The sequence below is a fragment of the Piliocolobus tephrosceles genome, chromosome 11 (genome assembly GCF_002776525.5).
Source record: "Piliocolobus tephrosceles isolate RC106 chromosome 11, ASM277652v3, whole genome shotgun sequence".
In the NCBI taxonomy this organism is placed as follows: Eukaryota; Metazoa; Chordata; class Mammalia; order Primates; family Cercopithecidae; genus Piliocolobus; species Piliocolobus tephrosceles.
The window spans coordinates 87,340,579-87,357,603 of record NC_045444.1 but is presented as its reverse complement, the minus strand read 5'-3'; the positions used below and the strand labels follow the sequence as shown (position 1 = coordinate 87,357,603).

At 39.5% G+C, this 17,025-nt stretch overlaps 1 protein-coding gene across 5 annotated transcripts in view; it reads left to right on the top strand.

The window, feature by feature from the left end:
• FAM126B (family with sequence similarity 126 member B) overlaps positions 1-17,025 on the top strand; it is an 86,712-nt gene that overhangs the window by 7,215 nt on the left and 62,472 nt on the right. For all 5 annotated transcript variants that reach the window (XM_023218653.2, XM_023218683.2, XM_023218660.2 and 2 more), the window contains exon 2: positions 14,499-14,596. The gene's annotated coding sequence lies outside the window, so the exon portion shown is untranslated. The remainder of the gene's footprint in view (positions 1-14,498; positions 14,597-17,025) is intronic.

The following is a 17,025-nucleotide window of genomic DNA, read 5'->3' as shown; positions in this document are numbered from 1 at the left end:
TAGCAGCAGCAGCAGTAGTCGTAGTTGTTCAGGCCTCTAACCTCTCACTGGGCCTCTCACTAGGACCATTTCAACAGTTGCCATATATATATAAATTATATATATAAATCTAATTAATATATTTAATAATTATTATCATATTTGGAGACAAGGTCTCACTCTGTTGCCCAGGCTGGAGTGCAGTGGTATGATTACAGCTCACTGCAGCCTCTACCTCCTGAACTCAGATAATCTTCCCATCTCTGCCTCTTGAGTAGCTGGGATCACAGGTGCTTGCTACCACGCCTGCAGGGTAGTTGGCAAGCTGGAGACTCAGGAGAGCTGATGGTATAGTTCCAGTCAGACACAGTCCAAATGCCTGAGAACCAGAGATAACATAGTAGCAGTCACTCAGGCTTGAGACTCTGAAGAGCTAATGTTTCAGTTTGAGTTTGAAGGCAGGAGAAAGTCAATGTCCTTAGGCAGAAGAAACTGACTCTCTCTACTTGGGGGAGGCTTAGCCTTTTTGTCTATTCAGGCTTTCCACTGATTAAATGACATCCACCCACATTAGGAAGGGCAATCTGCTTTACTCAGTCTATAGATTTAAATGTTAATCTCATATGGAAACACCTAGAAAAATGTTTAGCTAAATATCTGGGCAGATAAGATTGGAAACATTTTTATCCCCGGTAGAATGGAAGCTCTCTGACCAGAGAAAAGTGTCATGACATACTGATAAGAAACAAATGTAATTTGATACGAAAATTTCTGTGACTTCTCTTTTTTTCTTGAGATGGAATCTGGCCCTGTTTCCCAGGCTGGAGTGCAATGGTGCGATCTCAGATTACTGCAACCTCTACCTCCCAGGTTCAAGTGATTCTCATGCTTCAGCTTCCTGGGTTGCTGGGACTACAGGCATACGCCATGACGCCTGGCTAATTTTTGTATTTTTAGTAGAGGCGGGGTTTCACCATGTTGGCCAGGGTGGTCTCCTGACCTCAAGTGATCCACTCGCCTTGGCTTCCCAAAGTACTAGAATTACAGGCGTGAGCCATCGCGCCTGGCCTAATACCTGTGATTTCTATTGGTGACCAAATCATAAAAATATTATGGTTGTTTGTTTTATTGTTTTGCCTATACTCACAATCTAATGACATAATACATTTTAGTTAGAGATTGGTAAAAAGAGTGATATAATTTTCTTCTTATCAAAGTTTATGAGTTTTATTATAGATCCCTGGGGGTCTGTGGACCCTGTGTTGAGAACTGCTGTGTGAACAAGAAGGAGAGGGCTTTGAATTGATGCAGGGTTGTATGCTATGCAAAAGCTTCATAGAGGAGGCAACTGTTGGTCTGAGTGTTGGAAGAAGGGGAGGGCAGTTAGGATAGAGGGTAGTTGAAAGGCATTCCAGAGAGGAGTGCAGCATAAGAAAATGTGTGAGGTGTGAGATAGCCTGGCATATTGTGAAATTGTAGATCAACATTGATGAGGGGAAGTCTGTGTTGAGCCAGGGTATAATTTCTATTCTTGCTGACAAGACCATTTTGTTCATGTGTCTCTTGAGCAAATACTGGTTACAAAGGCCATTTAGCCAAACCAATAGATCCATATCTTTGGTCTCTTCAGGTATAGTGAACAAAGAGATACTGTTTGAAGTTCTGCCTACTGGGAGTTCCCTTTCTCCTGTCCTGTAGGGCTACTTCTCTGTAAGGTCAATGCCAGCATATTGTATGCACCCATGTGTAAACCGGCCTAAGTTTTTTTTTTCTTTCATTTGATCTTAGGGAACTCTACAGGGCCATAGATTAAGGAAGAGTTGATTAGTAGAAGTAAGTGCCATCGGTGTCTGAGCCATTTGTTCTTTTAGCTTACTTGTGCTTTTGGAGCCTGCTGTAACCTCATTACAACCATTGTAGTCAGGATTAGTTGATTATGTAGTGGTAACAACCAACCTTCAAATAAAGGCTTAAAATGTGAAAAAGAGAGATTTATTTCTTCTCATGTAAAATCTGCTGCAAGTTGGGTGATTCCAGGCAGCTGTTCTTCATTTGATGGGTCAGCATTGCGTATCTATATTTATCTCTGCTTCTATTATCATAGTGACAAGAGAAGAACAGGCTGGAGAATTGCATACTGGCACATAAATGTTTCTACAGAAATGATTTCTGCTCTTTGGTAAAAAAAAGTCATAAGGTCACATTTAACTGAAAGAGGATAGAAAAATATAGTCCTCCCATGTTCCCTTGAAAGTTCACATCTGACACACAATATCACTTCCATTTAATGATGGAATGCCGCCAGCACGTATAGCTTTATGGCTTGGTGGATTGGAACACTCACTTCTTGAGAGTATGTCGGGTCACATGGTCAGTCACTGCTGGGGCTCAAAAGTCAAGCAAGGAGCTATTTCTCAAAAGAAGAGCAGTCATCTGCAGAGAGGGCATAACTCTCTTCAGAAGCAGTAGTTCTCATCCAGGGGGACACTTGACAATGTTTAGAGACATTTTGTTGGTCATAATTCAGGGCAGTGATATTGGCATCTAGTAGGAAGAGGGCAGGGATGCTGCTAAACATCCTATCATGTAAAAGCCATTCACAACGTCAAGGATGACTAAAATGCCAATAGTGCCAAGGTTAAGAAATCCTGCTTTAGATGGACTTCTGTGCCTTGTTGTGATTCTCCTATTAGGGCCTACTGGTAGCTTTATACAGCTACTTTATCATCTACCACAGACACTGAATACCATGAATTTGCTGGATCTTAAGGCCCAAATGGCAGAACATCTTTTTTTTTTTTTTTTGAGACAGAGTTTCTCTCTTGTTACCCAGACTGGAGTGCAATGGTGTGGTCTCTGCTCACCACAACCTCCGCTTCCCGGGTTCAAGCAATTCTCCTGCCTCTGCCTCCCAAGTAGCTGGGATTACAGGCATGTGCCACCACACCTGGCTAATTTTGTATTTTCAGTAGACACGGGGTTTCTCCATGTTGGTCAGGCTGCTCTCGAACTCCCAACCTCAGGTGATCCGCCCACCTCGGCCTCCCAAAGTGCTGGGATTACAGGCGTGAGCCACTGCGCCCGGCCAGCAGAACATCTTGTAGTGCCACCTTGACCTCTTGCCTTCTCATGTCCTAGGCCCCACTTAAAACTGGCAGCTATTAATGAATTATTCAGGAAATGGGCAGAGCATCACACTAAATATGGTTTTATGTTATTTCTAGAATTTAAAGAGTTCCACTGTGCACTGTGCTTCTTTATTTTATTTTATTTTAGTTTAGTTTAGTTTTAGAGATAGGGTATTTCTCTATTGCCCAAGCTGGTCTCGAACTACTGGCCTCAAGTAATCCTTCCACATCAGCCACCTGAGTAGTTAGGATTACAGGCATAAGCCACTGCTTCCAGCACTGTGCTTCTTTCTAAGTGGTTGCGGCAGACTGAACTATGATAACTTGTCCTTCATTTTTATTTTTATGTTTTTTTTTAGAGACAGGGTTTCACTCTGTCACCCATGCTGGGGTGCAGTGGCATGATCGTAGCTCACTGTAACCTCAAACTCTGGGCTCAAGTGTTCCTCTCACCTCAGTCCCTGGAGTAGCTGGAACTATAGGTGCACGCTACCATGGCCGGTTAATTTTTGTATTTTTTATAGAGACAGGGTTTTGCCATGTTGCCTAGACTGGTCTGAAACTCCTGGGCTCAAATGATCTGCCTTCCTTGGCCTCCCAAAGTGCTGGGATTACAGGTGTAAGCTCCTACACCTAGCTTAGAGTTTTAGTGTTTTTTTTTTTTTTTCTCTCTTGTTGCCCAGGCTGGAGTGCAATGGTGCGATCTCGGCTCACCATGAGTTTTAGTTTTATAAGATGAAAAGAGTATGGTGATGGTTGGACAACATTATGAATGTATTTAATACCACTGAAATGTACATTAAAAATGGTTAAGATGGTAAATTTTTTGTTAAGTGTGTTTTACCACAATAAAAAAAATTGGGAAAAAACACAAAAGAATAAAAGATGCCAATATTTCAAATATTTTAGCCTTTAGGAAGAACTTATGAACTGTGTCAGTTAATTAAGTAAAGTTTAAACCAACTGCTTTAAACATTTATTTATTCAGTATTTGAAAGGTTTATTCTAAAATTCAACATAGGCCAGGTGCAGTGGCTCATGCCTATAATCCCAGCACTTTGGGAGGCCAAGTCAGGAGGATTGCTTGATGCCCAGAGTTCCAGACCAGCCTGGGCAACACAGCAAGAACTCATCTCTGAAAATTAAAATAAAAAAATTCAACATATTTTCTTGGAATCTATTTTTCTACTTTAATTTTGTGCCTACATACCTAAACAGGTTGTATATCCAACATGTTTTTAGGTTCTTCAGAGTTGGATACTGCTTTTTATGGGGGAAAATATTTTTTACTTGAAATACAAGGAATAGATCCTTTCCCCTCTCCACCCCTATGTCACTGAAATGGGAGTGAATTGTATTTAAGATATGCCCAAGCTTTAGCACCCATAAGGTAGTCTTTAAAGTATTATTTCCTACTGAAAGGAGTTCCTTGGAGAAATGTCTGGTTCTAGGCCGAAGGCAGGATTTGTGCAAGGTAAGGCTGGAACTTCTTGTCCTAGCAGGAAGCTAGGAAGTTATCTTCATTAACTAGGTTTATGTCAAAAGGGCTTAGGAGCTTTGTAGAGGGTCCTTCAAGACCATTCCCACATTTCATGATTTCCAAGATTGACTCTCAGGACTCAACATTTTATTCACAGTTATAGTTTATTACAATGAGATGATACAAGGCAAATCAGCAAAGCAAAAGGCAAATGGAAAGAAGTCTGGAAGAAACCAAGCTCAAGCTTGCAAGAATCCTCTCCCAGTAGAGTTGCAAAAGATGCCATTAATTTTCCAGTAGTGACTTGTGTGCAGAGCCTCAGGTTAGCCCCTAATGAGATTTTAAGGGCTTCTCAGACTATTCCTGAGCATGCATATAGCTCTGAGTACACATCCCTTTGCATAAATATGACCTTCTGGATTCCTGGGAAGTTGTTGGAGCTTTTCAGAGTCCTTTATGGACATCTCATTCCCCAGCTTCTCTTTTCTGGGTTTTTTGTTTGTTTTTGAGGTAGGGTCTCACTCTGTTGCCCAGGTTGGAGGGCAGTAGTGTGATCTCGGCTCACCGCAACTTCCTGCTTCCAGGTTCAAGCAATTCTCCTGCCTCAGCCTCCCGAATAGCTGGGACTATAGGTGTGTGCCACCATGTCCAGCTAATTTTTGTATTTTTAGTAGAGGTGGGGTTTCACCACGTTGGCCAGACTGGTCTCGAACTCCTGATCACAAGTGATCCACCCGCCTTGGCCTCCCAAAGTGCTGGGATTACAGGCATGAGCCACCGTGTCTGGCTCCCAGCTTTTCTTTTTAGGCTTTTTGACTTGCCTGTTGTTTGCCCTAACTGTATCCACTGCCTTAGGCAGCCAGGATATTAAATTACAGCTCCTGTTTTAGACAAATACTCTTAGAGAAAAGACTTTGCACTGGTTGATCTTCAAGTCAAATTAAAGAAGTCCTTGCAAATGGGGTCTGTATTAGTCCATTTTCACACTGCTGATAAAGACATACCTGAGACTGGGAAGAAAAATAGGTTTAATGGATTTACAGTTCCTCATGACTGGGGAAGCCTCACAATCATGGCAGAAAGCAAGGAGAAGCAAGTCACATCTTACATGGATGGCAGCAGGCAAAGGGAGAGCTTGTGCAGGGAAGCTCCCATTTTTAAAACATCAGATCTCATGAGATTCATTCATGAGAACAGTGGAGGAATGATCCATCCCATAATTTAATCATCTCCCACGACACATGGGAATTGTGGGAGTTACAATTCAAGATGAGATTTGGGTGGGGACATAGCCGAACCATATCAGGTCTTCCAGGAACTATCAGACGGGTCAAATAATTGTTTTTTCAGGAATGAGGCTTTGAAGGCATTGCAGACCAGTCTGTCACCTTTAGTGGGTGCCCGTCTGCTGGCTCTTAGTGTGATTGTGGGCTATTTGTTTTCAAGGCTACTGTGGAGCTGGGGAGGTGAAATGGGAATAGGGCAAGTTAAAACTCCTTGAAGGCTGGGCACAGTGGGTACATCCTGTAGTCTCAGTTACTTAGAGATTCAGCTACTTTTCTTGAATAAACACTTCCCAGATTGTGTTAACCTTTTGCCTAATTTCCAAAGTTCTGAAAAAGTTCATTCTGACACTTTTTACCAGTGTCTTGTTGCTTTTATGGAGGAGAGGATTTTCTGAGGTCATTACTCTGCCATGACCCCAATAACACTTAGGTGAATAAGGATTTTTTCTTGCTTCCCTGTACATCTAGTGACTACCTGCTTTGTCTAGCCACTGAAATAGGGACTGTGGATTTAGTGGTGAATAAGAAGACAACCTCCTGCATGTTTATGTATTCTAGTAGGAGAAAATAGGCAGTAAACAAGTACTAGTAAATGTGGAGAATAGTAAAGCAGATCATGGGATAGAGAGTGATTGTGATTGGTGATGAGTAGTGGGTTTTTTTTTTTTGGATTGAGCAGAGACCTGGATGAAGTAAGAAGGAAACCAATGTGTGCAGCTGGGCAGCAAAGGGATAGAAGCACAGAGCCTCTTAGGCAAGAACGAGTTTGGCATGTTCAAGAAACATTAAGAAAGCCCATGTAGCTAGAGCAGGCAGATATCTAAAAAAGGACGAAGATAATTGACATCACTAAATTTATATGGATAATTTAAAAGTATTGATATCCAGGACCTATAAGTGGACAACTATGATTTTTGTTAGATCACTGTTTTCATTACCTTCTTCAGTAGGCTAACTCCCCTGCAGCCTGGGGACCAGGAAGAGATGCTGCATTGAGTTCTAATGCTAATACAAACCTGTGTCATTTTGAACTAAGAGCTGGTTTCTAGTTCCTGGCATTGAGTGTCTCTCAGAATGTCTTGGTAGGGACTCAGTTAATAAGATCTGTTTTGAGAATTACAGTGATGAACACTTTTTAATGTCCTTTATAGTAGATTTATGAATGATTTTCGACTCCCCTCTTTAACATATGTATTTGTTACCTTTTATCGTATAGCCCCAAAATTTAGTAGCTTAACATGACAACTATTTTATTTGCTGACAATTCTATGGGTCGGTGGCACGATCTTGTCTCACTGCAACCTCTACCTCCTGGGTTCAAATGATTCTCCTACTTCAGCCTCCTGAGTAGCTGGGATTACAGGTGCCCGCCACCATGCCTGGCTATTTTTTTTTGTATTTTTAGTAGAGACAGGGTTTCACCATGTTAGGATGGTCTTGATCTCCTGACCTCATGATTCACCTGCCTTGGCCTCCCAAACTGCTGGGATTACAGGCATGAGCCACTGCGCCTGGCTTGGGCAGTTCTTTTTTTGATCTTCCCTGAGATTACTCATGTCATTTCACTGGGACTGTTATTTAAGATGGCTTCACTCACACATTTGTTGGGTAGTGCTGGCTGTTGGCCGGCCTATGTCTATTCATTAGGCTAGCTCTGGCTTCTTCACATGGCTGCTAGATTTTAAAAGTAGAAAGAAGGGCAAACTCCAGTGTGCAAGCACTTTTCAAACCTTTGCATTACATGGGATAGTTTTGCATTCCTATAAATGTTTTCGAGCTCTGCTCTGGGATGCAGTTACATTTATTTGAAAATAGTTCCAGATTTTGATTTTACAGATCATCTGCGGTCAGGAGTTTGAGACCAGCCTGGCCAATATGGTAAAACCCTGTCTCTACTAAAAATACAAACATTAGCTGGGCATGGTGGCGGGCACCTATAATCCCAGCTACTTGGGTGGCCCAGGCTGGAGAATTACTTGAACTCAGGAGGCGGAGGTTGCAGTGACTGGAGATCGTGCTATTGTACTCCAGCCTGGTTGACAAGAGTGAAATTCTGTCTCAAAAAAAAAAAAAAAAAAAACCACACACACAAAAAAAAAAAACAAAAAAGATTTTAAGATTTAATAGAGAGTACTGGATCTGTGTTCGCTGTAGGGCCAGTAAGTCCCCATTACTTAGGAAGAACTCTTATGTGTACTTGACCCCATCCTCAATGGAATTGGTGAGAAGTGGCACTATTTCTGGCCCAGTGTAAGTTCTGGACACTGCTACCTCTAATCTGGTGCTTCTTTTCCTGGCTTCTGGTAGTTTCCTCACACATACAGTGTGCTGATCAGCTTTCGTTTTACTACTAGAGAGGGATCCTTTGCAGATCTCCAGGGTTTGTTCTCAGTACAGCTGTCCGCGTTACCCTGCCCTCTAACACTTTGGTCTACCTGTACTCTTAGCTCTGCCTCCTTAACTCAGAGAGTCTACCAGTTTTCACTTGCCTTTCTCTTCCTTACCCTGCATCCTGGAAAGTCTTGAGGAAGGAAGTTGAGGCAACTTCATTGTTCTTCATTGTCTACGTCCAGTGTCATGAAAACTTGTGTTTCATGTATTTTCTTTCTTTCTTTTTTCTTTTTCTTTTGAGATAGAGTCTTACTCTGTTGCCTAGGCTGCAGTGCAATGGCACAGTCACTTCTCACTGCAGCCTTCACCTCCCAGGTTCAAGTGTTCCTCCCACTTCAGCCTCCTGAGTAGCTGGGACTACAGGCATGTGCCACCATGCCCGGCTAATTAAAAAAATTTTTTTTGCAGAAACGAGGTTTCACTGTGTTGGCCAGGCTGGTCTCAAACTCCTGGGCTCAGTCTGTCCTCCTGCCTTGGCCTCCCAGAGTGCTGGGATAATAAGTGTAAGCCACTGTGACCTACCTTTGTTTCATATTTTCTTCCATGTTTTTTTATCCCCCTACTCCTGTTGCCCAGGCTGTAGTGCAGTGGCATGATCTCGGCTCACTGCAGCCTTGCCTCCCCAGCTCATGTGATTCTCCTGCCTCCGCCTCCTGAGTAGCTGGGACTACAGGTGCATACCACAGTGCTGGACTAGTTTTAGTAGTTTTAGTGGAGATGGGGTTTCACCGTGTTGCACAAATTAGTCTCGAACTCCTGAGTTCAAGTGGTCCACCCTCCTTGCCCTCCTTGCCCTAGGATTACAGGCATGAACCACCACGCCCAGCCTTCTTCCGTGTCTTAAATTCAGGCGAGAAGGTAAATTCACTTTCTGTCACTCTATCTTGTTGAGAAATGGAAGGCCCTTCACTCTTCACACTTTTCTCCTTCCCTAGTATTAGGCTTATGATTGAGGATTGGGGTGTTCTCTATGGTCTTGGTCCAATCTCAGTTTTGGGCTGGTTTTTGTGCCAGGACCTTACAGTTTTCCTGCCCCCACCCCACACAATGACAGATTAGGCAATACATATGCTTAATACTAAGGGAGTGATTAATTGAGGGAGAACTGATATCTTTATGAGTCTTCCCAACTCATGAACATGGTATATCCTCCGCTTTATTTAAACTGTCTTTATTTTGTCTTGAAAATGTTTTCTTGTTTTCATTGTAGAAGTCTTATACATCTTTTGTTAGATTTATTTCTAGTCTTATTTTTTTAATGCTGTTGTAAGATGCATTTTTAAAAATTTATGTTTGGTTTATAGAAACACAATTGATTTTTTTTGACCTTATATTCAGAAACTGAGTCTTGGCTCTGTCCCCCAGGCCAGAGTGCAATGGTGCGATCTCGGCTCACTGCAACCTCTGCCTCCTGGGTTCGAGTGATTCTCCGGCCTCAGCCTCCCAAATAACTGTGATTACAGGCACCTACCACCACACTTGGCTAATTTTTGTATTTTTAGTAGAGATGGGGTTTCACCATGTTGGCCAGGCTGGTCTCGAACTCCTGACCTTAAGTGATCTGCCTGCCTCAGCCTCCCAAAGTACTGGGATTATAGGCGTGGGCCACTGCACCTGGCTGTTATACTGGTTCTTAAAAATAGTTAGGAAGTCTTTATTCTTATTTTTTTTTTTTTTCCTTTTTCGAGACAGGGTATCACACAGGCTGGAGTGCAGTGGCGCCATCTTGGCTTACTGTGACCTCTGCCTACCGTTTCAAGAGAGTCTCCCTCCTCCGCATATTTATTATTTTCTATTCTTGGGATGACTTTTATCATCTTGGTGTGGTTTCTCCCGTAACTGGAATAATTCACTGGTGAAAACATCTTTACTTGAGATTTTCTTTAAGGAAAGATTTTTAATAATACATTCCATTTCTTTATTTGCTTTGGGGCTGTTTGGATATTCTGTTTCTTTCAGCATTAGTAATTTATATTTTTTAAGAAATGTGTTCATTTTATACTGACATGGTTTTCTCTTTGTTTTGTTTTGGGGGGATTTCTTTTTTTTTTTTTTTTGAGACAGAGTCTCACTTTGTTGCCCAGGCTGGAGTGCCGTGGCACAGTTATGGCTCACTGCAGCCTTAAACTCATGGGCTCAAGCAATCCTCCCACCTCATAGCCTCTTAAGTAGCTGGAACCACAGGTGTGCGTCACCACACCCAGCTTATTTTTTAAATTTTTGTGGAGATTTCTTCTTTGACCTATAGATAATTTGGGAATGTAATTTTAGGCCAGGTGCAGTGGCTCATGCCTGTAATGTCAGCACTTTGGAAGGCCGAGGTGGGTGGATCACAAGGTCAGAGGATTGAGACCACCCTGGCCAATGTGGTGAAACCCCCTCTCTACTAAAAAAAAAAAAAAAAAAAAAAATTAGCCGGGGGTGGTGGCAAGCACCTGTAATCTCAGCTACTTTGGGCGCTGAGGCAGGAGATCCGTTTGAACCCAGGAGGCGGAGGTTGCAGTGAGTCAAGATCGCGCCACTGTACTCCAGCCTGGGAGACAGAGCGAGACTCCGTCTCAAAAAAAAAGAAGAGAATTCAAATTGTGTTGTTGCTAGGTACAGTGTTCTGTATTAGTCATTTTGGTTGTTTGTTAATTGCACCATTCACATCTTACTGAGTTTTGATTACCTTTTCTGTCAGTTTGCTGAGAGAGATATGGGTCTCCAACTATTATTATGGCTTTGTCTTTTTCTCCTTTTAATTCTGCAAATTTTTGCTTCGTGTGTTTTTTTTTTCTTTTTTTTTTTAAGACAGAGTCTTGCTCTGTTGCCAAGGTGGGAGTGCAGTGGTATGATCGTGGCTCACTGCAGCCTTGACCTCCTGGGCTCAAGTGATCCTCCCAACCTCCCAAGTAGCTGGGACTACAGGCATATACCACCACACGCTGGTATTGTTTGTTTGTTTGTTTGTTTGTTTTCTAGATAATGGATTTCGCCATGGTGCCCAGATTGGTCTTGAACTCCTGAGCTCAAGCTTCCCAAAGTGCTGTAATCATAGGCTTGAGCCCCCATGCCCTGCTGCTTTATGCATTTTGAGATTACTGGGTACATATAAGTTTATGATTGTGGTACCTTCCTGTTGGATTGATCCCTTCATTAATATTACTTTAATCTCTAATAATCACTCTTGCCATATATTCTAAAACTTTCTCTGAAATTAGTGTGTCTTTTTTAAGGACTGTGCTTCTTTGTTTAATCCAGTCTGACAAAATTTGTCTTTTACTAGAAGAATTTTTTCTGTATCGAGTTATCCACTCTTTTGGCCTCCCTGGGTCATAGTGGAAGCAGAAGAATTGTCTTGGGCCACACATAAAATACACTAATGCTAATGATAGCTGATGAGCTAAAAAAAAAAAAAAAAACTCATTATGTTTTAAGAAAGTTTACGAATTTGTGTTGGGCCACATTCAAAGCCCGCGCTGGGCTGTGAGTTGGACAAGCTTGGTCTATATACTGTAATATAATTATTAATATAGTTGGGTTTATATGTATAATCTTACTGTCATTTGCTATGTGGCCCATCTGTTTTTTTTTTTTTAAATTTCTTGCTTGCTTTTAGATTAAATGTTATATTTTCCTTCTAACTTGTTTTATATATATGTAATTTTATTGTAATGGTTATCCTAAAAATTACAACTTCCTTCTTTAACTTTTACAGTATAATACAAACTATTACTATTACTAGTGTCACACAACTGCTAAAAATCTTAGAACCTTTAAACCTTACAAGGCATTTCAGTTACTGTTTTGAACTGTCACTATTAACATTTCCTTACACTATTTACCCTGATATATATATTTTTATGCCCCAGAACTGAGCAGATGATATTATTTATTCCTACGTTTCCATGTTTATGATTTATGATAATTTCCTTCTGCCTGAATATTCCTTTTAAGTCTCTTTTAGTGCAGGCTTGTAGGTGAGAATCTTTTTTTTTTGCAAATTTTAAAATTTCACCTTTATTTTTGAAGGATACTTTTGCTGGGCATAGTATTCTAGATTGGCAGTTGTTTTCTCTTTGGCCCTTTACCAGTGTTATTCTGTTATATTCTGACTTCTGTTGTTTCTGTTGAGAAATTTGTGAGTCTTACTATTTTGCAAAGAGCAACTCTTTTTTTTCCTATGGCTGCTTTTATGATTTTTTTCCCCCCTTACTTCTTCCCTTCCTTCCCTAGTTTATGGCATCCTAGGTAGAATTTCCTTTTAATATATCCTGCTTGGTGTTGGCAAAGCATTCTGAATCTCTAGATTGATTTCTTTCATCAGTTTTTGAAAACTCCCAGTTATTCTTTGTTAGAATATTACATTTATCAATTTCTCTTCTTTTCTAGGACTTCTGTTTTTTATATATATATATGAGAAATGTGACACACACACACACACATTAGACATTGTGAGTGTGTGTCACATTTCTCTTAAACTTCTCCCTCTCCTCCTTTCACTACTTTCCCTTTCCCCTTCCTCTGTCTTCCATTCTTTTCTCTTTATGCTTCGGTTTGGTTATTTTTTATTGTTTTGTCTTCTAGTTAACTCATCCTGTTTTCCACTGTGTCTCATTTGCTCTAAGATCAATATATTAAATTCTTCAGATTATGAGACTGATGTGCTGCCAGCTATGCTGAGAGGGCTCTATATTGAGTTCTTAATTTCATATATTGTGTTTTTCGGTTCTAGAGTGCTTATTTAATTATTTTTGTAGTTCCTAATCCTTTAGTGAAATGTTGCATCTTCAGCAGTTTTGTACATTTCCCCTTCTGTTTTCTGTTAATCAGGATTACTTTAAATAATTGTCCTTGTGTCTTAACTTCATTTTAAAAATGTCTATGAGTCTGATTCTCTTGTCTAGTTTTCTCTTAATTATTGGTCTTTTTTTTATCCCTTTGTATTTTTAGTAATTTTTAAATTGTGTGCCAGACTTTGTATATGAAAGAACCGTAGAGGCGCTATACAGTGTTCCCAGTAGGGATCACATTTTTCTCTGTTGCACAAATTGGTAAGGACCTAATTACCTTCAACCAGACAGGGATTGAGCTATTTTAGGGTTGTCTTAAAGTTTAATAAAACTCATTGTTCTTATCATTTGGCCTTTTTGTTTGTTACTTTTTAAACTGAGAGTCTACTGAGTATCTATCTCCTTGGCCCCGGAAGACTATGGGAAATTTGTCTCTGTAGAGGTTTCCCACATAGCCATTCTGCCTACAGACTGCTTCAAAATTTTGGCAATTGTCTTGGTGATTGTGGTTCAAAATTCCCAAGGTACACCCTATTTCCATGATATCAAGTGCCCCTTCTTAAAGTACTACCAGTCTCTTTTGTGTCTTTCCAGAAATACTCCCTTAATCCTGTTCAAGTTCTTCCCTCCACTGCAGAACCTTCTTATAAAACAAAACTCACATGTAAAGCCCAGTATATGAGATAAAGTGTCAGCTGCTGTAGTGGAGTATGGGATCCTGACACATCTTCAGTTAATATAATTCGAAGAGAATTTTATCACAGTATTCTTTGTATCAAAGAAATGAGAGCATAATGTAGTCAGCAAACACATGAAAATAGTTATTACTTTCTAAGAAAAGTCTCCATTTTAGCAATTTGAAAACGATTCTGACAATCTTTTAATGTGTTTTTCTGCCAAAAATTCAGCATAATAGCATTTTTTGTGTTCTTTTCTAAAAAAGGTAAGTTTTTCAGTTATGTGAAACTCAACCAAAATAATTTTGTAGCTTATGATACTTATCATTTAAGCTTGGTTTTATACTGCATATTATGATTTTAATGAGGGTATTTTTAAAATGATTGTGTGTTTTTGTGTGTGTGTGTATGAGAGAGAGAGAAAGAAAAATCACTATAACATGTTTCAAAAGAGTCATATAATTTTTGTCTGGAAGGGACTTAATATTACAGATAATGCAAGTGAGGCTCCAGATAATTTAAGTAATCTACTCAAGGTCTTATAGATAATTAATGGCAAATTTGAAATTAAAATTCAGACTTTCTGTCTTCAAAATAATGCGTTTTAATTAGGTTTGATAAAGGTATACAAGTATGCTAGTTGTTACAGAAATTTTTGGATCTATAATTATTTCTTAAAATTAGATAAGCTATATTGTAAATGCCTATCAAAACTGTTCTTTGTATTACATTCTTGAGACTATTTCCCCAATATTTCAGTTTTCTATTTGTATTTTTTATAGAACTGGAAAATATTTAACTCTTAACAAATGAATTCCCCACTTGAACTCTGCCGAATTCCTGTGCCACCTCCTCCTTTAGAAAACTGATCTTAATACAGGTAAAATTAAGACTTTAACTTTTTAAAGGATAAAGAATAAATTTTCTATATCGTTAGACATGTTAGCATTTTTGGTAACCTTTGCTGGATAGCTTCTATTTATTAAGCAGTTTTACTTAACATAATGGCATCTTAATTATTGCCTTTGAATTCTATTTTTGAAAGTTTTTCCCTTTTATAAATGTGTTTTTAAAAAACCTTTATGTTATCTAAACTTTATTGAATAATTGAATTTACTCAGCATAACTGTATTATCTGGCTACATCTAGATCAATGCCATCCAATAGAACTTCTTTGATGATGGCTATATTCTATATCTTTGCAGTCCAATATAGGACACTGTAGCCACAAGTAGCTTCCTGTGTTAGACAGTGCAACTCTGGGCTTTTCCTTAGGAAATTTGGTGATTATGCTAACAGTATGTCTTAAATGCCTAAGTTTTAGACTTACACCTTGAAATATCTTCATAGTTGTTGATCAAGTTTGAAAATTAGCAGTAGCAAAACCATCACTGGCTATTTCATATGTTGTCCTGATAATTGTATAGCTTGGTTTATCCCATAATTTTGATCCACAAGAAACCTTTGAGAGCACTTACCACAGTTAGTTTTGCTCACTGTTGTATCTTTAACATTTTACTTGGTACCTAGCGTGTAATTGGTATTCACAGTGCATATTAGTTGAAAGAATGGATGAATAATCTCTGTACTTTATGGGAAAAAAATGCCTCCTAAATTGTTCAAAAATTAAATGATTATATTGATAATATTTCTATAATAATAATAGTAGCAAGCATCCATTGAAGACTTATGTTGTACAGTCACTGTTCTAAGTAAGACCTTATGTGTGTTGATTTATTAAATCTTTAAAAATAAACCTTTGTTATAGGTACGTATTCTCATTTTATACATGAGGAATTTGAAGACAGAGATTAGTTAAGTAACTTTCCCAAGGACACATATTATTGTACTTAGAGACCTTGGACAAATACTGTGAGTTTTCTTCCCAGCAAGTAGTTCTTTACCTTCTTCAGACCACATTCCAGCAGCTTATTATTTTGTTCATTATGTTGTAGTTAGGGCTTGCTAATAAAGGTTGCCATTACCATCTCTGGTACAGTGGTGCACACATGTAATCCCAGCTCTAATCCCAAGGCGGGAGGATTGCTTGGGGCCGGGAGTTCAAAACCAGCCTGGGCAACATAGCAAGAACTCATCTCTAAATAATGGTAATACTATTAATAATAAAAAGGTCGTCATTGTCATAGTTATCAAAAAGATAGTCATTTTCTGTGATAGCCTCTTAGTTATACATTCTGGAACTAAGGCAGTATGGATCTGAATTAAGCTGCATGCTGGAATATCAGCTTGAGTTCTTTTAAGTATAGTTTTTACCAGGTGATGGGATAGATGTAATATACAGTAGAAGAAATGATCTCCAGAATTTTATATTGTATGATTAGATAAACCGAAAGCTTGCAGGGCCAGGCACTGTAGCATATGCTGTAATCCTAGCTATTCAGGAGGCTGAGGTGGGAGGATTGTTTGAGCCCAGGAGTTCAAGACCAGCTGGGGCAAGATAGCAAGACCCCTATCTCAAAAAATAAAAGATAACTTGTAGTCTATTTATAGCTGTGCTCTGTAGATATCTCTATGTACTAATAGTGCTGTGCCTAGTTAGAAAATACATGTTTGGCCAGGCGCGATGGCTCACACCTGTAATCTTAGCATTTTGGGAGGCCGAGGCGGGTGGATCATGACGTCAGGAGATTGAGATCATCCTGGCTAACACAGTGAAAGCCTGTCTGTACTAAAAATACAAAAAATTACCCGGGCTTGGTGGCGGGCGCCTGTAGTCCTGGCTACTCAGGAGGCTGAGGCAGGAGAATGGCGTGAACCCGGGAGGCAAAGCTTGCAGTGAGCTGAGATCACACCACTGCACTCTAGCCTAGGTGACAGAGCAAGACTCTGTCTCAAAAAAAAAAAAAAAAAGGAAAATATATGTTTACAGAATTTCTCTGTAACCAGTACTATTCTGTTTTTCAAATGAAGATACTAAAATCTATGTTTAGGATTTTAGAGTTAGAAAATAACTATTGTAGGAAACTGAAGCACTGAAGCCTAAAGGGTTTAAATGAGTTGTCTGAGGACATATAAACAGTATGGTTCATTGACTATATATATATATATATATATATATATATATATATATATATATATTTTATTTTAAGTACCTCTCTTACATCCAGAAATCATAGTATGTTTGTTAGCTTTGAATGCATAGTAGTGAGCAATGCAGAAATGTACCCTGTTCTCTTGGAATTTATAATCCAGTGGGGAGATGGATAATCAATAAGTAATGAGGTCTGATAAACAAATTACGAAACGCAAAGTTCTAGGCAGGAAATAAAGATTGTGTTGGAATGGAAA